Source organism: Ornithorhynchus anatinus, unplaced genomic scaffold (genome assembly GCF_004115215.2).
Source record: "Ornithorhynchus anatinus isolate Pmale09 unplaced genomic scaffold, mOrnAna1.pri.v4 scaffold_80_arrow_ctg1, whole genome shotgun sequence".
NCBI classification, from domain to species: domain Eukaryota; kingdom Metazoa; phylum Chordata; class Mammalia; order Monotremata; family Ornithorhynchidae; genus Ornithorhynchus; species Ornithorhynchus anatinus.
Genome location: NW_024396936.1, coordinates 377,124 through 395,638, shown reverse-complemented (window position 1 = coordinate 395,638; position 18,515 = coordinate 377,124). Strand labels below are relative to the sequence as shown.

The 18,515-nt window shown below is 45.3% G+C and overlaps 1 protein-coding gene, 1 non-coding gene and 1 pseudogene across 2 annotated transcripts in view; all 3 read right to left on the bottom strand.

The window, feature by feature from the left end:
• Positions 1-3,340, bottom strand: part of ORNANAV1R3031 (vomeronasal 1 receptor ornAnaV1R3031) — a 33,316-nt gene extending 29,976 nt beyond the window's left edge. The window contains exons 1-2 of the mRNA XM_029057276.1: positions 2,828-3,340; positions 546-615 (exon numbers count right to left, since the gene is read on the bottom strand). The gene's annotated coding sequence lies outside the window, so the exon portion shown is untranslated. The remainder of the gene's footprint in view (positions 1-545; positions 616-2,827) is intronic.
• Positions 3,341-10,624: 7,284 nt separating this feature from the next.
• LOC114808980 lies at positions 10,625-10,736 on the bottom strand. The gene has a single exon (XR_003756728.1). It is a non-coding gene; the product is annotated as a U5 spliceosomal RNA (small nuclear RNA).
• On the bottom strand, positions 16,262-16,867 carry ORNANAV1R-PS4029 (vomeronasal 1 receptor ornAnaV1R-ps4029 pseudogene; annotated as a pseudogene).

Below are 18,515 nucleotides of genomic sequence, written 5' to 3'. Positions count from 1 at the left end.
TGTTCATCCCACAGTGCCTAGCTAAAATAATCCTGACTTTGTTATTATTGTAATCAGTGTTTTCCTCCAACTGGAAAGTTCCAAGAAGAAGTAGTCACAAACAACTCTAAAATACGTGGCTATTTTTATCCACCAAACAATATATACACCTACATACATAATATGCACATATCTGTAGATGTGCATAGGATATATATTGAGAAGCAGTGTGGCCTGGCAGATTAAGCCTGGGCCTGGGAGTCTGAAAGACCTGGGTTCTAAACTCGGCTCCTTCACTTGCCTGCTGTGTGACCTTGGGCAAATCACTTCACTTCTCTGGGCCTCAGTTACTCCACCTGCAAAATGAGGATTAAGACCATGAGCCCCACGTGGGACCTGGACTATGTCCAACCTGATTCGCTGTATCTACCTCAGTGTTTAGAAGAATACTTGATACACAGTAAGTACTTAACAAATGCTATCATCATTATTACTGTATAGAGTACTATATGTTCTTCATATGAAATACTAGACCTTCCAGGACAAGGTAGTCCTAGAATACGTACAAATCTCCTTTTTTCTTTACTAGTATCATTGGAATTTCTATCCAATCATCTTCAAGGTCACAAGGAGCCACTAGAAAGAATCAGAATATTTCAAAGAAATTAATTAGGAAAAAAATATTCTCTGCTCTGCTTCATTACCCTTTGCCCCTTGGAATCGATTAGATATCATCACTAATAAATTTTACATTGAATGGATATGGTTCTTGTAACATTGTTGATAAACTGCAAGATTAAATAAAACTTAAAATGTAATAAAATCATTTGGCTTTGGGTACACTACCAGAACGAATGCAAATGGAAGTGAGGCATTTTGGGAGAGATGTGTCCATGGCGTTGTTGTGTCAGAGACAACTGGACAGCATAAGAAAGCATTGCAAACACCCTTCTAGAAAATAGGGGTAAGCATTTGGGGTTCAGATTTTACAAAGAGCATTGTCTCAGAATGCTGATCTAATATGAACTGCCTTGCGGTTAGGTTTAACTTGGAGTATACAACCTTCTGGAGTTTCATAAATATTGAACAATGATCACTTACAATATTGACAAGGAAATGTGTTTATAAAAATATAATCAATATATGATCTAGGGACATCCAATTTCATGTATTTCATTCATAAAATTTTTACTCTTGATTTTACTTAATGCCAAGAGCCCCGACTGAGATCTTTGCCCTGACTGGCTTCCCCTAGGCTCCTAAGATCCACCTCATCCAGAGTTCTGATCCCCTGGGGTGAGAAGTTCTTCCTCAAATTCCTCCTTTGATATTGTTGTTCACGGGGTCAAAGAACAGTCTCTTATGAAAGGGCTTCTGCATTACAAGATGGATGCACTCTTACCACACTTACTTTATTATGAAAACCCCAAACTTGATATAAAATTCAATTTTCTATCATCTAAATGTTTGTCTTCTACCTCTGTATGGCCTCAATTTATTTCTGGAATGCCTCTATTAATACAGAGGCTTATTACAAAAGTCTACCTGGGTTCTCACTTTCACTGCCTATTCAAGAATAAGTTTTTTTCATTCATTCATTCAACTGTATTTACTGAGTATTTACTGTGTGCAACAATCTGTACTAAGCCCTTGGGAGAATACGATGTAACAATAAACATTCAGACTTTCCTGCCCAAAACGAGCTCACAATCTAAAGGGAGAGGCAGACATTAATATATATGCATACATACATAAATTACAGATAGCAAGTACTCTACTTGTTGAGTTTACTGAAATTATTATTTCAGTAGTATACTATGATAGTCTTCCCTCAGTGATGGAATTTCACCGTGAATGACATTATCTTCAAAAGCAAAGGAGAGCTATACTAACACAAATGTATTTATATGTATATGTGTGCAAAAAGCAGTATGGTCTAGTGGAAAGCGCATGGGCCCGGTAATCAGGGGATGTGTGTTTTTAATCCTCTCTGTCAATTGATTGCTGCAAGACCTCGGGCAAGTCACTTAATTTCTCTGGGCCTCATTTTCCTTACCTGTCAAATGGGGATTGCTATTATTATTATATAACTATTAATTCAATGGTAATAATAATAAAAACGGCACTTGGTAAGCACTTAGTATGTGTCAAGCACTGTTTTAAAGCACTGGGGTAGACTCCCAGGCCCATGTTCTATCCACTAAGCCATACTACCCAAATCTTATTTCGAGTCCTGGGCTCTTTCCACTAGGCCACACTGCTTTCCTTTTTTTATCATCCAAGAAAGAAAGGATGAAATATTAATTGAATAGTTCTTTCCTTATTTTGTAGTAGTCTAAAGAGAATTCAATACATTCGTTCAATATTCATTCAATAGTATTTATTAAGTGCTTACTATGTGGACAGCACTATACTAAGCACTTGGAAGGTACAAATCGGCAACATCTAGAGACAGTCCCTGCCCATTGACAGGCTTACAGTCTAATCGGGGGAGACAGACAGACAAAAATAATAGCGATAAATAGAATCAAGGGGATGTACATCTCATTAAAACAATAGCAATAAATAGAATTAAGGTGATGTACATCTCATTAACAAAATGAATAGGGTAATAAAAATATATACAATTGAGAGGATGAGCACAGTGCCGAGGGGAGGGGAAGAAGAGGGGGAGGAGCAGAGGGAAAGCGGGGGGAAGGGGGTTCAGCTGAGGGGAGGTGAAGGGGAGGTAAAGGGGCAGCAGAGGGGGCAGAGGGAAAAGGAGAAGCTCAGTCTGGGAAGGCCTCTTGGAGGAGGTGAGCTCTAAATAGGACTTTGAAGAGGGGAAGAGAACTTCAAGAGCACTCACCTGAGCAGGAAGGGAAAGCCACTGTGATGCCAAACCTACATTTCCTCAGCTCTTCTGCCCGTCATTTAATCACTAAAAAAAAAACGGTGAAGGAAGCCTTGTCAAAGAAAACTACTGATACTATTCCAGTCAGTGACTGTTTTGTTGTCTCGGATTGATGGAGAAAAATAGATACTGTGAGGCTCGTCCAACCTGTCAGTTCTCACTTAGTCAAGATGAGCCGTGATGGCAAGAGTAATGTCAACAGAGTCTCCTAACACACATTTATTTGGAAAACTGAAATACTGAGTGAATGTGAACTGGAGAGGGAGGGGCGGGAGAGAGGGGGCAGAAGGGAAGGAGACAGGAGGTAGAAGGGAGGGAAAGATGATCAGAGGAAGACGGGGGGAGAAGGGAAGGAGAGAAGAGACCGAAAGGAGGGGATGGTAATAGATCAGCGGGAAGAGAAGGGAGGGCCTGTAAACTTGTTAGGGAAAAGGAATGAGTCTGCTAATTCTGCTGGGTTTTACTCTCCCAAGAGCTTAGTACAGTACTCTGCATCTAGTAAGCGCTCAATCAATACGATTGATTGAGATGGGGCTTTGGGGTTGGGAATGAAGGGGGGGCGGGGTCTGTTCCCCTCACAAGAGCCCCGCCCCCCTCCCCCTGAGTCCCAGCGAAGTCGTTGGGAAACCGTTTCTCTGCGTGAATCAGAGTTTTCCCTTTGGAAATTCCCCCTGGGCAGTCTGGGGATTTGGGGGGATAGGGAAGGGGAGAGGAAGGGGGCGGGAGAACCCCCCACCCTCAATCTCCCAACCTGGCACCCCCATCGGACTCAACCAGCAGGACCAGCTTCGCCTCCAGGGCTGCCCCGCCCCATTAATTAATTAATTAATTCATTCATTCGTATTTATGGAGCGTTTACTATGTGCAGAGTCCAGGACGAAGCGCTTGGACCCTACAATTCGGGAACAGAGAGAGACGATCCCTGCCCGACAACGGGCTCACGGTCTAAGAGGGGGAGAGACTCCCCTCCCCCTCCTCCCGCAGCCGCCGCTCCATCATCTCGCTCGGTCCCCCGCACGGAGCGCCCACCCATCCCGGCCACAGCGTCGACCCGTCCCGCCCCGTCCCCGGATCCCTAAACCCCACGGGAGTCTCGAGTCCGAAGGCAGCCGGAGCCGGGGGGCCTGGGGCTCCGGCCGGCCGGCCCTGCTCCTCGTGGGGAGCCCGGGACGGCGGGCTTCGCCCCAAACTGCTCGGGTAGTTGGAGATCGCGGGGGCGGCGGCGGCGGGGCCGGCGGCAGGTGGAGCAGGAGCAGGAGGCGGCTCTCGCTGCAGGTCCAACCTCCGCCGCCAGGGCGCACGCTGACAACCGCCCCCCTCCCCGCCACCCTTCTCCCTGGCCGATGTGCGCATGCTCAGCTCCTTGCTCTCGCCCCCTCCTCGCTCTCCGAGCCCGCGGACCCCAAGCCTCGCCACGGGCCATTGGCCGCGCCCGCAGGTCCAAGCGTTGGCCCGGGCGGCACTGGCGCAGGCGAGGCCCGAGGTGCTGAAGCATTTATTAGTATTATTAATAATGATAACAACAATAATGGTATTTGTTAACCACTGACTTTGGGCCGAACATTGCCCTAAGCGCCTAAAATAGATACAAGTTAATCAGGTGGGACGTAGTCCCTCTCCCACGTGGGGCTCATGCTCTTATCCCATTGATTTGCCCAAGGTCACAAAGCAGACATGTGGCAGAGCCGAGATTAGAACCCTGGTGGTGGGAAATTTACTTCGCCCAGAGGGGGATGAGGGAGAGGGAAAGCAAGGTAAATTGGAGAGTAGGGGAGGGGAGGCCAACTTGCAAGACGAGCTGCCCTATTTCAGGCTAAGCCGGGTCAACTGTAACTGCTGGTCAGGAACGCCCCGAGGTGCAGACGGGATATGAGGGGGCAAAGAGGTACAGAGATTGGGGGGCATGATGGGAACATGAGAGGAGAGGACCTAAGGGCTACCACTAAGCTGGCTCTATTTCTGAGAAGCCCTGTCCCCGACCAACAAGTAGCTAATAATAAAAATTGTGGTATTAAGAGCTTATTATGTGCCAGGCACTGTACTAAGCACCGGGGTAGATAAAATTAGGGCTGGACACAGTCCATGTCCCACATAGGCTTCCCAGTCTCAATCCCCATTTTGCAGATGTGAGAACTGAGTCACAGAGAAGTGAAGTGACTTCCCCAAGGTCACACATCGGACAAGTAGTAGAGTACTGATTGGTCCTTCAGACTTTCAGGCCCATAATCTATCCGTTAAGCCTGCCTCTATAACATCGTGTAGGGTTTTCAGGAAGAGGCTGGCATGGGCTGGGATAAAGAAGGCCTCCCTGGGTGGACCAAACCTCTCTTCCACACCCCTCCCCACAAAAACACTCACAGTGTCCTCAGGGCAGGGATATCCCTAGGCATCCCGGGGCTTGGGGTACCGCTGCAAACCTCTGCACATTTTTATGTGTGTGTGTGGTATTTGTAAAGTGCTTACTATGTGCCAGGCACTGCACTAACTGCTGCGGTAGATTTAAGCTAATCAGACTCGAATTCAAGCTAATCAGACTGGACACAGTCCCTGTTTCCACAGGGTGCTCACAGTCTTAATCCCCATGTCACAGATGAGATAAGTGGGGCAAAGAGAAGTTAAGTGACTTACCCAAAGTCACTAAGCAGACCACAAGCACACAGCACAGCACCTCACTGAGTCACTGTTACGGAATTTTATCAAAGAAACGACTCTGATCTCGCAATGGAATGAGAGGGTTTCATGACCTTGGTGTAGAAATGAACCGACTCAAGGGAGGCAGCCGAGAGAGCAGGAAAGTGCAGCAAGTGGCTGCCTGCCATTCACCCCAGTGGGGTACAAGTGACCAACAGTCCTGAGCTGTCCGAAACTGGTACCTTTATTTGCAAGCATTTCCACATTTCAGTCGACCAAAACTCTTCCAGCACACACCCAAAATCCTACCCAATCCCCTTGCGTTGCCCGTACTCCAGCCTCCAATCAGAACCAGTTCACATCACTGCCCAAACTTAAAATGACTGATCTACCACAGGAAGGAGATTAAATGGAGACAGGATGTCTAGTACAATATTGGAAAGAGACAAAACGGAGGCAGGATGGTCAATCATCTAGTACAATTCCTTTTGATCTTAGGTGAACTAACTACTGCAGGATCACAGATCATTCCAATAATGGTGGCCGAAGTCCTCCTGAGTCTCATGAGATCATCCATCCAGTCAAGGACTGTCTGAGACAGAGCAGGAATTTGTGTGGGGGGTTGCTGATTCTCTGTGGGGTCAGTTCCACTGTCTACAGGTCACTTGCCCAGAGAACCGTCCACGACAGCTGACTTGACTGATAAAAGGGTACTGCCTGGCAGCTGATGGCATCTTGCTGGAAGGTGTTCAATTCCTGCTGCCAGGAGACTAAGTACTTTGCCAACGTTTCATCACCTCCAGTGAGAGTGATAGACTGATCCAGTCTTGGGACCTCCCCAGCGGAAGGGGGATGACCAAACAGTAATTCATATGGGGAGAACTTCAAGTCCCCTCAAGGACAGGAACACAATCATAACAGCGCATTGGGAGGAACTGAGGCCACTTTAAATGTACCTCCATACACAATTTCTCTAACGTAGTTTTCAATTCCCGATTAGCCCTCTCAACTTTTTCTGAGCTCTGGAGATGGTAGGGAGTGTGCAGGCTCTTCTCTTTACCTAGACAGCGATAGACCTCAGCCAAAACGGACTTGGTAAAATGGGAACCCCAATCTAAAACAATGATAGAAGGGAGCCCAAAACGCAGAATAAACTCCCGTAAAAACATCTTAGCAATGAACGCAGCAGTAGCATGCCGGGCCAGGAAGGTCTCTAACAACCTGTGAGGTGGTCGACGATGGACAGAACATAATGATACTCTTCAACCCTAGAAAGGGTAATGAAATCGATCTGGAGCCCCTCAAAGGGATGGTAAACCCAGGCTTGGCCACCCCAGCGAAGGGCCCGAGGTCGGTTGGCATTAAAGCTCTGGCAGATTGGGCAGGCCATCGTTACTCGCTTGGCTACAGGATGGATACCAGGAGCAAACCAGTGATGTAAAACTGCGGCAGCCAGGGCACTGGCTCCATAGTGGGTATTCTGGTGAGTCTGTAGACAAATGACTTAAAGAGCACTTGCAGGAAGTATAGGGCGGTCATCTGGAACCCAGAAAAACCCATTACGCTCGACACCTTACATTTAGTGGGCCATTCGGATCGCTCCTCCTCCGTAATTAGAAAACCTGGCTGAGGCATGGTGACCACGGTGTTGAGAGCCTCCAGAGGAGGCTCGGGCATGTGTCACGTAGCCCAGTGAGATGCTTGGTCAGCTTTCTGGTTTCCCAGACTAACCGAGTCATTTCCCCGGGTGTGCGCTCTAACATGGGTAACAGCCAGAGCAGCAGCAAGTCTGATGGCAGCTAAAAGGTGGGCTACTCACTCACCATTCACTACCGGTTTTCGTCTGCAGGTCAAGAAACCTCAGCTCTGCCACAAGGCACCGATCACATGGCAAATGCCAAAGCTGTACTTAGAATCCGTGTAAATATTAGCGCACAATCCCTTAGCCAGGTGAAAGGCCTGAATCAAAGCCTCGAGCTCAGCTGCCCGAGCACTACATGAGGAAGGGAGAGATCTGGCCCATAAAACAGAATCGTCAGTGACCACCGCGGTGCCAGTGTAGCGTTTACCCTGGTACATAAAAGACGAGTCATCAGTGAACAAATCCACATCTGCCATCTCCAAACAAGTATCACAGAGATCAGAGCAGGCCACCACCACAGTTTGAACAACCTCCTCTGAATTGTGTTCCTCCCCACCCCTAGCCAGGAGATCGGGGACCATGAGTGTGGCGGGGTTCAAAACTCTGCACCTTTCCACTTGAACCTGGGGATTTGCAAGCAAGGCCAGCTCATATCGGGTTAAATGAGAAACTGACGGCGACTGTGTAGCAGCACCCCGAAGCAAAAGGACTACATCATGTGGATCATGCAGAATAATCTTGTGGCCTAGAAGAATGTCCTGCGCCTTTTCTAAAAGCAGGACCGCTGCAGCAATACAGCATATAGAGGGGATCTGTCCCAACATCACTGGGTCGAGTTGGATCGAATAATATGCAACTGGGCGGCAATGCGGCCCCAGTGTTTGGCAGAGGACGCTGGAGGCCACCTCCACCTTCTCATGCACATAGAGTAAGAAGGGTTTTTCCTAGTCCGGCAGCCCTAGAGCAGGGGCTGAACTTAAGCTGACTTTAAGGCTGTGAAAGACAGACTCTGCCTCTGGGGACCAATCAAGGGGGTTAGGGGATTCCTTCTTCAGGAGCTGAAAGAGCAAATGAGTTATCGGTCCGAATTCAGGGATCCAAATCCGGCAAAATCCTGCCACTCTGAGGAAATCCCAAAGGTCATTCTTGGTGGTGAGCTGGGGCAAGGCCTGGATGAGGTTGGCATGACAAGGGGCAATCTCTCTCTCCCCTGCCCAGGGAATGAACCCCAGATATTTTACCTGCCTTTGACACCACTGCAACTTCTTACGGCTAACCTTGAGGCCAATAGCAAACAAATGTTGCAGAACCATCAGGGAGCCCTGCCTGCACAATTCCTCAGATTCCCCAGTAATCAAAATATCATCTACATATTGAAACATTCTCACTGCCCTGGGAAATTGGACCGGTAAAAGAGCCTTGTAAAGGGCTCTAGAAAAGATAGTAGGGGAATGCACGAACCCCTGGTGCAATCGTGTCCACGTCAGCTGATAGTTATCCCAAGTAAAAGAAAAAAGGTACTGGCTTTCAGGGGAAACTGGGATAGTGAAGAACAACCCAGTCAAATCAATACAGGTAAATGCCCGAGCCCGTGATGTAATTCTGTTAATTACTGAGGTTGGGCTAGGGACTACTGCATAAATAGGGGTGACATAAATATTAATGACCCACAGGTCCTGTACAAAACAGTAAGTTGGGGGGTTCCCTAGCTTAGGTGCTGGCAGCACTGGAGTATTGCAGGGAGAAATGCCGTCAATGAAGATTTTGATTTCCAAGAAGTCAGAGATAATTGGGTCCAACCCTGCACAGTCTTCAGGTGACATTGAATATTGCCGGACACAGGGAGGAGATTTATGGAGCAGGGTATTGACCTTAATCGGTTCAGTTCCCTGGACAAAACCCACGCCTGTCAGGCCAGAGCTCCAAAGGCTTGGTGACAAAGTAAGCAAAACAGGGTCATCGGTTTCCACGGGGACTTCAGCAACTACCATTAGGGAAGCTTAGCTCTTTGTGCTCAGCAGGTCCGGTTTACCAAGGAGCTTCTCAATAGTTAGCGTGATTCCCTCCTCCTCACATTTAAGCATGGCCTGAAGTTTACACTGGGGCTAGAAGGGTGGTATCTGCCAGGAGGGTGGAAGGGGCACTATAAATTGGCAGTAGCGAGGGAGGGGAAACCGGGAGAGGTGGATATAAGGAAGGTCCGTGGGCTGGGTAGTCAAGGGTTTTTATAGGGACTGCCGAGGACTGACCACAACTTAGGTGTATCAAATGTTGCTCAACATCTGCCTTCTCTGGTGCATTTGAATTAATTTTAGTAAGGGAGTTTTTATCTTGGGTTTTCATGGGACCCGGCAAACGCTCTGACAATTTTACCCAACAATACCAATAACACATCTCACCGGGTCTTAAGTAGATCAGAATTTCACATAAAGTCTGCAGAGCCTTAGGATCAAAAGTACCCTTCTGGCCAAAAATAGAGACCCTGCAGATCAGTTAAATTTATCCAAGAGTCACAGCACCATCTTAATTACTTTTTCATCATTCCATTTTTAACGGAAGTTTACCTTGATCCCAGGATTGGACAACTTTTGAATACAGAAGCCATCTCTAGACTGACGAGACCCCATCCTTCTCTGTACCGGGAAGCCCCTTTCCTTAAACCAGGAAAGACTCTCCCCACAGGACGTCTTCTAGGGCGATCCCCTTCTCCAAACCCGGAGAAGTCCCCTCTCTGCGGAAACTGCACAGTCTCCTCTCTGTGAAACACAGAGAGAATCCTACCCGCTTACCTGCTCAACCTGCGGGCGCTCGAAATTAGGCTCGAGAAATCTCAAGGAAGGGGTGTCTGGACCCTAAAAGCGGGCTTACTTACAGTTTTCCTTTGAGCGCTCTTGGGCACCTGGTCCCTGGAGATTCTCGAGCTGGTCAGTCCAATCCTGAGCACAAGGTCCCTTTGTAGTCGCTAAAACTGTTATGGAATTTTATCAGAGAAACGACTCTGATCTCACAATCGCATGAGAGGGTTTTGTGACCTTGGTGTAGAAATGAACAGACTCAACAGAGCAAGCCGAGAGAGCAGGAAAGGGCGGCAAGTGGCTGCCTGCCCGTTCACCCCAGGGGTTACGAGTGAGGATCAGCCCCGAGCTGTCCCAAACTGGTACCTTTATATGCAAGCATTTCCGCTTTCCACTCGACCGCAACTCTTCCAGTGCGCGCCCAAACTACCCAATCCCCTTGTGTTGCCCGTACTCCAGCCTCCAATCAGAACCAGTTCTGAGGAGTGGTCCATATAAGATAACGTAATTGACACATCGTGCCCAAACTTAAAATGATAGATCTACCACAGGAAGGAGATTAAACGGAGACAGGATATCTAGGATAATGTTGGAAGAAGACAGAACGGAGACAGGATGGTCATTGTCTAGTACAGTCAGCACCCCCAGCCAAACACATCCCTCCTTTTCAGACATGAAAAAAGAGCATCTACCATCAACTGCCTCAAAAACTGTATTCAACCTGTGCATTGTCCTTTCCATGGAAACATTTAGTAAAATGCAAAATACTTAGTCTCTTTGAAAAGAAGCAAGCTATCCTATAAGGCCAAGTAGGTCACAGTGGGCAATGTCAGCATTTTTCAATCCTATTCTCTGGGAGGAATGGTCATGCCCCCGGGGGGCACAGACAGAAACTGGACAGGTAGACAACTGATGAATTCCCTTTTCAGTCCATTCATCGATGATTAGACTGCTGTCCCAAACGCCATGAATTATGGGTATGCAAATGCTCCAGGGGTGCCCCTTTCTCTAGATCAGAAGCAATCAATCGATCCATCAGTGGTATTTCTTGAGTGTTTACTGTGTGCAGAGGACTTGTCTAAGCATTCCGGAGAGTACAAAACTAGGAAGTTGGTGGACACTTTAAGTGTCCATGAGGAGCTTACAGTCTAGAAGCAGCGGGGAGGGCAGGAGAGCGGGGTGGCGGAGAGATCTAAAGTGGGAGGGGTGCAGCGTCCTGGAAGAAAAATACACAAAGGAATGCAACAGATTTGTGTGGCCGCTTTTTCAAAATAATTATGAACTGGGAGAAAGAAAAATCCTCTACTAGGTCAAAATGCATTTAGAGAAAGTCTTCAAATTCCAGAATCCTGTAGAATCTTTAGAAGTGACTTGCAAAGATCATCAGGGCCAACTCAATACTCTGGAAAGGAGAATAATGAAATAACCAAAGAGCTTATTCTTTTCTTAAGGATGCCCTGGGATGGAGAACCTTGACACTTTACTTCATGTCACCTCAAGCTTAAGATGTCCAAAACAGAACTCCTTATCTTCCTTCCAAAATCTGTCCTCCCTGTCACTTTCCCATCACTGTAGATGGCACCACCATCCTTCCTGTCTCACAAACCCAGAACCTTGGCGTTATCCTTAACTCCTCTCTCTCATTCAACCCACATAGTCAATCCATCACTAAATCCTGTTGGTCCCACCTTCACAACATCACTAAAATCCACCCTCCAAACTCCTACCACGTTAATACAGAGTCCTTCTCACTAATGGGACTCCCAGTGTAAATAGAAGGGAGAAGAGGTATTGAATCCCCACTTTATAGATGAGGGAACTGAGGCACTGAGATGATAATCAGTCAATCAATCAATCATATTTATTGAGTATGTTGGGAAAATACAACATAGAGTTGATAGACAAGTTCCCTGCCCACAGCGACCTTACAGTCTAGGTGGGGAGACAGACATGTATATAAATAAATAAATTACAGAGATGTACATAAGTGCTGTAGAGCTGAGGGAGAGGTGAATAAGGGGAGCAAATCTAAGTGCAAAGGTGACACGGAGGGAAGTGAGAGAAGAGGAAATGAGGGTTTAGTAGGCAAAAACCTCTTTGAAGCTGGGGAGAATAATTGTCTGTAGGATATGAAGAGGGAGAGCATTCCAGGCCAAAGGCAGGATGTGGGTAAGAGGTCAGTGTTGAGATAGATGAGGTCGAGGTACAGTTAGTATGTTGGCATTGGACGAGTGAAGCGTGTGGACAGGATGGTAGTAGGAGAGCAGCAAGTTGAGACAGGTGGGGTAAACTGTAAAGCTGATGGTAAGGAGTTTCTGTCTGATGCAGAGGTGGATGGACAATCACTGGGGGTTCTTGAGGAGTCGGGGGAAATATGGCCTGAATGTTTTTGTAGAAAAATGATCTGGGTAGCAGATTGAAATATGAACTGACGTGGAGACACAGGAGGCTGGGAGGTCAGCAGGGAGTCAGATAGAGTAATCAAGGTGGTTTAGGTTAAGTGCTTGGATTAACATGGTAGCAGTTTGAAAGAGAAGAAAGGGAAGATTTTAGCATTGTTGTGAAGGTGGAATCAAGAGGATTTAGTGACAGATTAATTATGAGGGTTGAATTTGTAAAATGGGGATTAAGACCACGAGCCCCATGTGAGATAGGGATTATGTACATCCCAACCCAACCCAGAGAAGCAGCATGGCTTAAATGCAAAGAGAATGGGCTTGGGAGTCAGAGGTCATGGGTTGTAAACCCAGTTCTGCCACTTGTCATCCATTCATTCAATAGTATTTATTGAGCACTTACTATGTGCAGAGCATTGTACTAAGCACTTGGAATGTAGACAAGAAGGTGCTGTCTACACTGAAGGGAAAATCACAGGGAGAGCAGGGTTTGGATGGGAAGGTAAGAAGTTCTGTTTTGAACATGCTAAGTTTGACATTAACTAAGTGTTATGCCATGCTAAGTTACTGCCCAAATTTACACAACAGGTAAGTGGTGGATTAGACTGTAAACCCGTGATTAAACTGTAAACCCATCAATGGGCAGGGATAGTAATCTGTTGCCAAATTGTACATTCCAAGCATTTAGTACAGTGCTCTGCACATAGTAAGTGCTCAATAAATAATAGGATTAGAACCCAGGAGTTCTGACTCCCAGGCCCGTGTTTTTATCACTAGATCACACAGCCACTTATAAGAATCTTACTTTAATTCTCAATTTACATTCCCTCTATTGGAGAATTCATCCATTCTCTGGCTTCACCTACCACCTCTCTACAGGTGACTCTTAAATCTACCTTCAGGTCTAGTTAGCATGGACCTGGGAATCAGAAGATTCTAGGTTTTAACTCTAGCTCTGCCACTTGTCGGCTCTGTGAACTTGGGCAAGTCACTTAACTTCTCTGTGCCTCAGTAATCTCTTCTGTAAAATGGGGATTAAAACCGTAGGTCCCATGTGGGACATAGACTGTCTTCAACCTGGTTAGCTTGTATCTACCCCAATACCCGAGTACCATGCCTGGCAAAGAGAAAGTCCTTAACAAATACCATAAAAAAAACCAGTTTGGTAAGGGGACGTGGAGTTTGGGCACAGACTCTTTCCAAGATACCAGGATAAAGAAATTTATAAGGGAGCTGATAACAGGACAGGAGATTTTATTAAACTACCCATTAATCAATTAATCAGTGGTATTAATTGAACAGTTATTGTGAGCAGAACATAGTACTAAGTACTTGGGAGAATACAGTAATACTATATCCAACCTGATTAACTTGTATCTACCCCATTGTGTTTTACTGTGCCTGGCACATAGTAAGATCTTTATAAATACCACTGAAAAAAAAAGACTTCCCTGACTAAGCTTTCATTTCCTCTTCTCCCACTTCCTTCTGCAACGCTCTTGCAACTTTCATCCTTTATTCACTCCTCCATTCGCCTCACAGAATTTTTGTACATATCTGTAATTTATTTATTTATATTAATGTCTATCTCCTCGAGAATATAAAATCATCGTTGGCAGGGAATGTGTGTACCAACTCTGTTTTAATGCCCATTCCGGAGTGCTTATTTCAATGCTCTGCACAAGGTAAGTGCTTAGTAATTATGCTTGCCTGATTGATTGATTGATTGATCAGTCATCTGCCTATTTCAAGTAAGGTGCCAACAGGACTATTTTTCTTCCCCAAACCCCGAAAAGTCTCAGGTGAGTATTAAAAACTAGAGTGAATGAGAATAAAAAGGAAAAGGACTCTTTCTACAATTCACACACTATGTAAGTCCTCCTCAGAGGCTACTGTTTTCGCCTCTTTGTTCTGCAGTTAGTCAGCTGAGAAGACGAATCAGAAAAGATTAGTGATATTTAATACAATCTAATCTGTGCCACTGTGATGTACATGTTACCCTCCTGAAAATCACTGTGAATGAAGATCAGAGGTCAAAGTGATGAGGTAGAAATGATATTGAGCAGAGCTTCCAAAAACCCTCTCTTTCAAGAGGCCCCATTTATTTAGTCCCAAATGTATAGGACTTTCCCTTTTATATGTAAAAGCTTTATAATAACAATAGTAACAATAACAATGATGATGATGATAATAATCATTAAGCATTTGATATGAACCAAATCCTTTACTAAGCCCTGGCGTATATACCTAAAAGGCTCATAGTTTAAGTGGGAAGGAAGAACAGGTATTGAATTCCAATTTAACAAATGAGGACACTGAGGCAGAGAGAAGTTAAATTATTTGCCCAATGTCACAGAGTAGGTAAGTGGAGGAGCTGGAATTACAACCCAGGACCCCCTAATGCTTATATTTTTTCCACTAGGCAACCCTGCTTTTCTATGTACCTGTGTGTATGTGCATCCTAGTCTTATATGTCTATATGAATCTGTAGATTGATTGATAAAAGAGTGAGGATTGTGGGTTGAGGAAACAGCAGGTGAAGAGAGCAGATATGTTAACTGGAGAAAGCTAGTGGAGAGTTCTGAAGCTAATGATAAAGAGTTTTTGCTACAAAAGGAGGGAGAGGCAGTCATTACAAGTTTATAGGAATGCTGCATGTGTGCTAAGCTTTACTTCAGGAAAATTATCTATGTCAGAACTAAAGGGGGAAGAGGCTGCAGCCAGTGATACTGGCGAGTAAACTGGCACAGTACTCTCATCATGACATGACAGGAGTTAGATCAGGGTGATAGTGTTTAGGTCGAGAGCAAAAGATAGATTTGGGAAATGTTATGGAGAAAGAATAAACAAGCTTTAGCTGATGACTGAATGTGAAGGCTGAAAGACAGGGAAGCATCTAGGATGATGCGAGAATTGTGACTTCCTGGGACAGGGATGGTGTGGGTGTTATCAAAATAAATAAGGATTTAGGAAGATGAGAAGTTCACATTTGAGTTTATGTGGTTGGTGGGACAGCCCTGTACTTATGTCACGGGGCCAGGTGGAGAAACAAGTTTGGAGATTCTGTGAGAGGTCAGGTTTGGAGAAGTAGCTTTGGGAGTCTTTCACATAAAGGTGTTAGTTAAAGACATGTGAACTGGGGAAATGGGAGATGGAGGAGAAGGTGAAAATCTGAGTCTAAGTCCCACGTGAATTTAGTTGATATTGAACTTTGTAGACAGAAATAGATGCATACAAGGCCACACAACAGTAGCAACAGACAGATTTAGTAGTGTTCTGGGAGATGTTAGAGTGAATGGAAGGACTGAATTCAGGAGAGTCAGTTTCTCAGTACTTCAATCCGACCCCTCAGTGAAATCCAGATCAGTCAGTCAGTCAATCGTATTTATTGAATGCTTATTGTGTGCAAAACACTCCACTAAGCACTACAGAGAGTACAATACAACAATAAACAGACACATTCCCTGCCCACAGTGAACTTACAGTCCCAATGAGGAGAAAAACATAAATATAAATAAATAAATTACAGATATGTACATATTTGCTGTGGGGATTGAAGGGGGATGAATAAAAGGAGCAAGTCAAGACGACTTGGAGGGAGTGGGAGAAGAAGAAGAGGCTCAGACAGGAAAGGCCTCTTGGAAGAGATGTGCCTTCAGTATGGCTTTGAAGGTGGGGAGAGTAATTGCCTGTTGGATAGGAGGGAGAGTGTTCCAGGCCAGAGGCAGAACATGGGCCAGAGGTCGGTAGTGAGATAGACGAGATCGAGGTACAGTGAGAAGGTTAACAGCAGAGCAAAGTGCATGCACTGAGCTGAGTAGAAGTGTTGTGAGGTGAGGTAGGAGGGGACAAGGCAACTGAGTGCTTTAAAGCCAATGGTGAGAAGTTTTTTTGTTTGATGCAGAGGTGGATGGACATCCAGGTCATCTTCAAGGGATACCTGTGTCTTTCAGAGTCTTCCACATTCAGGCAGGAGCTTCACAAAGGTTTCTGGTGTGAAGAAGAGGGTTTGCAGAGAGCATCAGAATCTATGTGGACTTTTACCTGAAAAATTTCTTAGGAACTTAATGATTCTTGTGTCACAGGTGAGCAGCACAAAAGGGCCGAGAATGGCATAGCCATTGACCACAAATGTGTTAGCATTAGAAAGGGAGGCATTATTCTTCATGGTTGTCTCTAGAAACATGGAGAGGATATAATCTCCAAAGTAAAAGGACACAAAGCAGGTAACCAGCAGAGTGATAGTTTTGGTGGCCCCTCTCTCTGGGGAGTTCTCAGAGGAGAGGTGGAAGCTGTGGAGATGTTGGACTTGGCGGTGATGTTGAAGGAGGAGAAGGACCATGTGACCTCTGAAATAGGTCATAAGCCCTATAGAAAGGACACCACGGAGAGTCATGAGGATGAGAATTAGGCTCTGGAGGAAAGTGTTGATGGGCACAATCAAACAATTGTCATGAATGTTGGTGACATTGAGGGGTGCTTATCAGCAGGTTGAGGATCTACAAGATGACTGACATGGCGAAGATGAGTTTGGGATGCTAACTTTGAGCTGAAATTAGTGGGAGTTGCTGGGACTGATGGTGATGGCCTGAACCACACTCAGCAAGCAGGTGATGCAGATGGAGAGGCCATGGCAAATAGGAGAGAATCACAAACCCGACATCATTTGGGTTGAGATGCAGCCCTAACATCTCAGCTGCTGTGATGATTCTCCTGCAGAGTAACATCATGACCAGGGCCAGATGGATGATGATCAGATCTGTGGGTTTTGCTTTGAGACCTAGGAGGAACATGGAAAAATAGAAAGCGAAGAGGAGGAGTTTGCCGCAGTGCCCAGTCCAATCAGGCAGAGAAAACAGATGCTTTTGATTACATCAGTGCTCATCATTCCAGGAACAAATTTCTGTAATGAGGCTGGAGGAAAGTGGATGGCACAAACACTATGTAAACAATTGGTTGTCAAACATCTGGCTCCTGGAAAAAAAGGCAAAGGATCTAAAATTAATTAAGAGGTCAATTTATCAAAGTGGTATTAAAGTTTCTATGTGCTGAGCTCTCAGGGGTTGATGGGAGTGATTAAGGGCAGAAAATATTTGTCAGTCAATCAGTGGTAAATAAATTAATGGTATCTGTTGGATGCTTACTATATGCACAGTATTATATTAAGTGTTTGTGGGAGTACAATAGAGTAAGTAGACAGGATCCCTGCCCTCAAGAAGCATACAGTCTATTAAGGGAGACAAATGTTAAAATACATTACAGGTAAGGTAAGTAACAGAGTAGAAAGAGGTTTACCTGAGTGCTATGGAATTAGAGTGAGTACCCAAGAGCGAAGGAGGACAGAATGAAAAAAAACAGAATGAAGGAGGAAAAAACAGAAAGAAGAGAAGACAGAATGAAGATGAAGAAAGAATGAAAACGGAGGAAGGAGAGGAGGATGAGGAGGAGGGGAAGAATTGTGGTATTTGTTAAACATTTATATTATATGCCAAGCACTGTATTAACCACTGGGGTTTATACAAAAGCATCAGGTTAGAGATAGTCCTTGTCCTACATGGAGCTCATAATTTAGAGGGGAGAGAGAACAGGAATTTCATTATACTGATGAGTAAACTGAGGTACAGAGAAGTTACATGATTTGCCCAAGCTTGTGACACAGAAAGCAAATTATGGAACTAGGATTAGAACCCAGGTCCTCTGACTCCTTGGCCAGTTCTCTTCCCACTAGGTACAGAATAGAAAGAAATTGAGTAGAGAGATGAGACACTAGTCAGAAAGGGTTTCCTGGAAGACATATGATTTTAGTAGAGATTTGAAGATGGGGAAGTGGTGGTCTTTAGGACATAAAGCAGGAAGGAGTTCCAGGCAGGAGCGAGGGCATTAGCAAGGGGTTGATGGTGAGCCAAATGAAATTGAGACACAGTAAGTAGGTTGGTGTTACAGAAGTGTAGTATATGGGGTGATTTGTAGAGAAAGAGAAATGAAGATTAGGTGCAGAAAGAAAGTTGATTGAGTATTTTACAACTGAACGTGAAGGATTTCTGCCTGATGTAGAAATGGATGGGCAACTATTGGAGGGTTCTGAGAAGTGTGCAGAGAGTAAATCTGTTAGAAAAATGATCCAGTAGACAAAGTATGAACTGTAGAGGAGAGGGATTGAAGCAGGGAGGTCAGCAAGG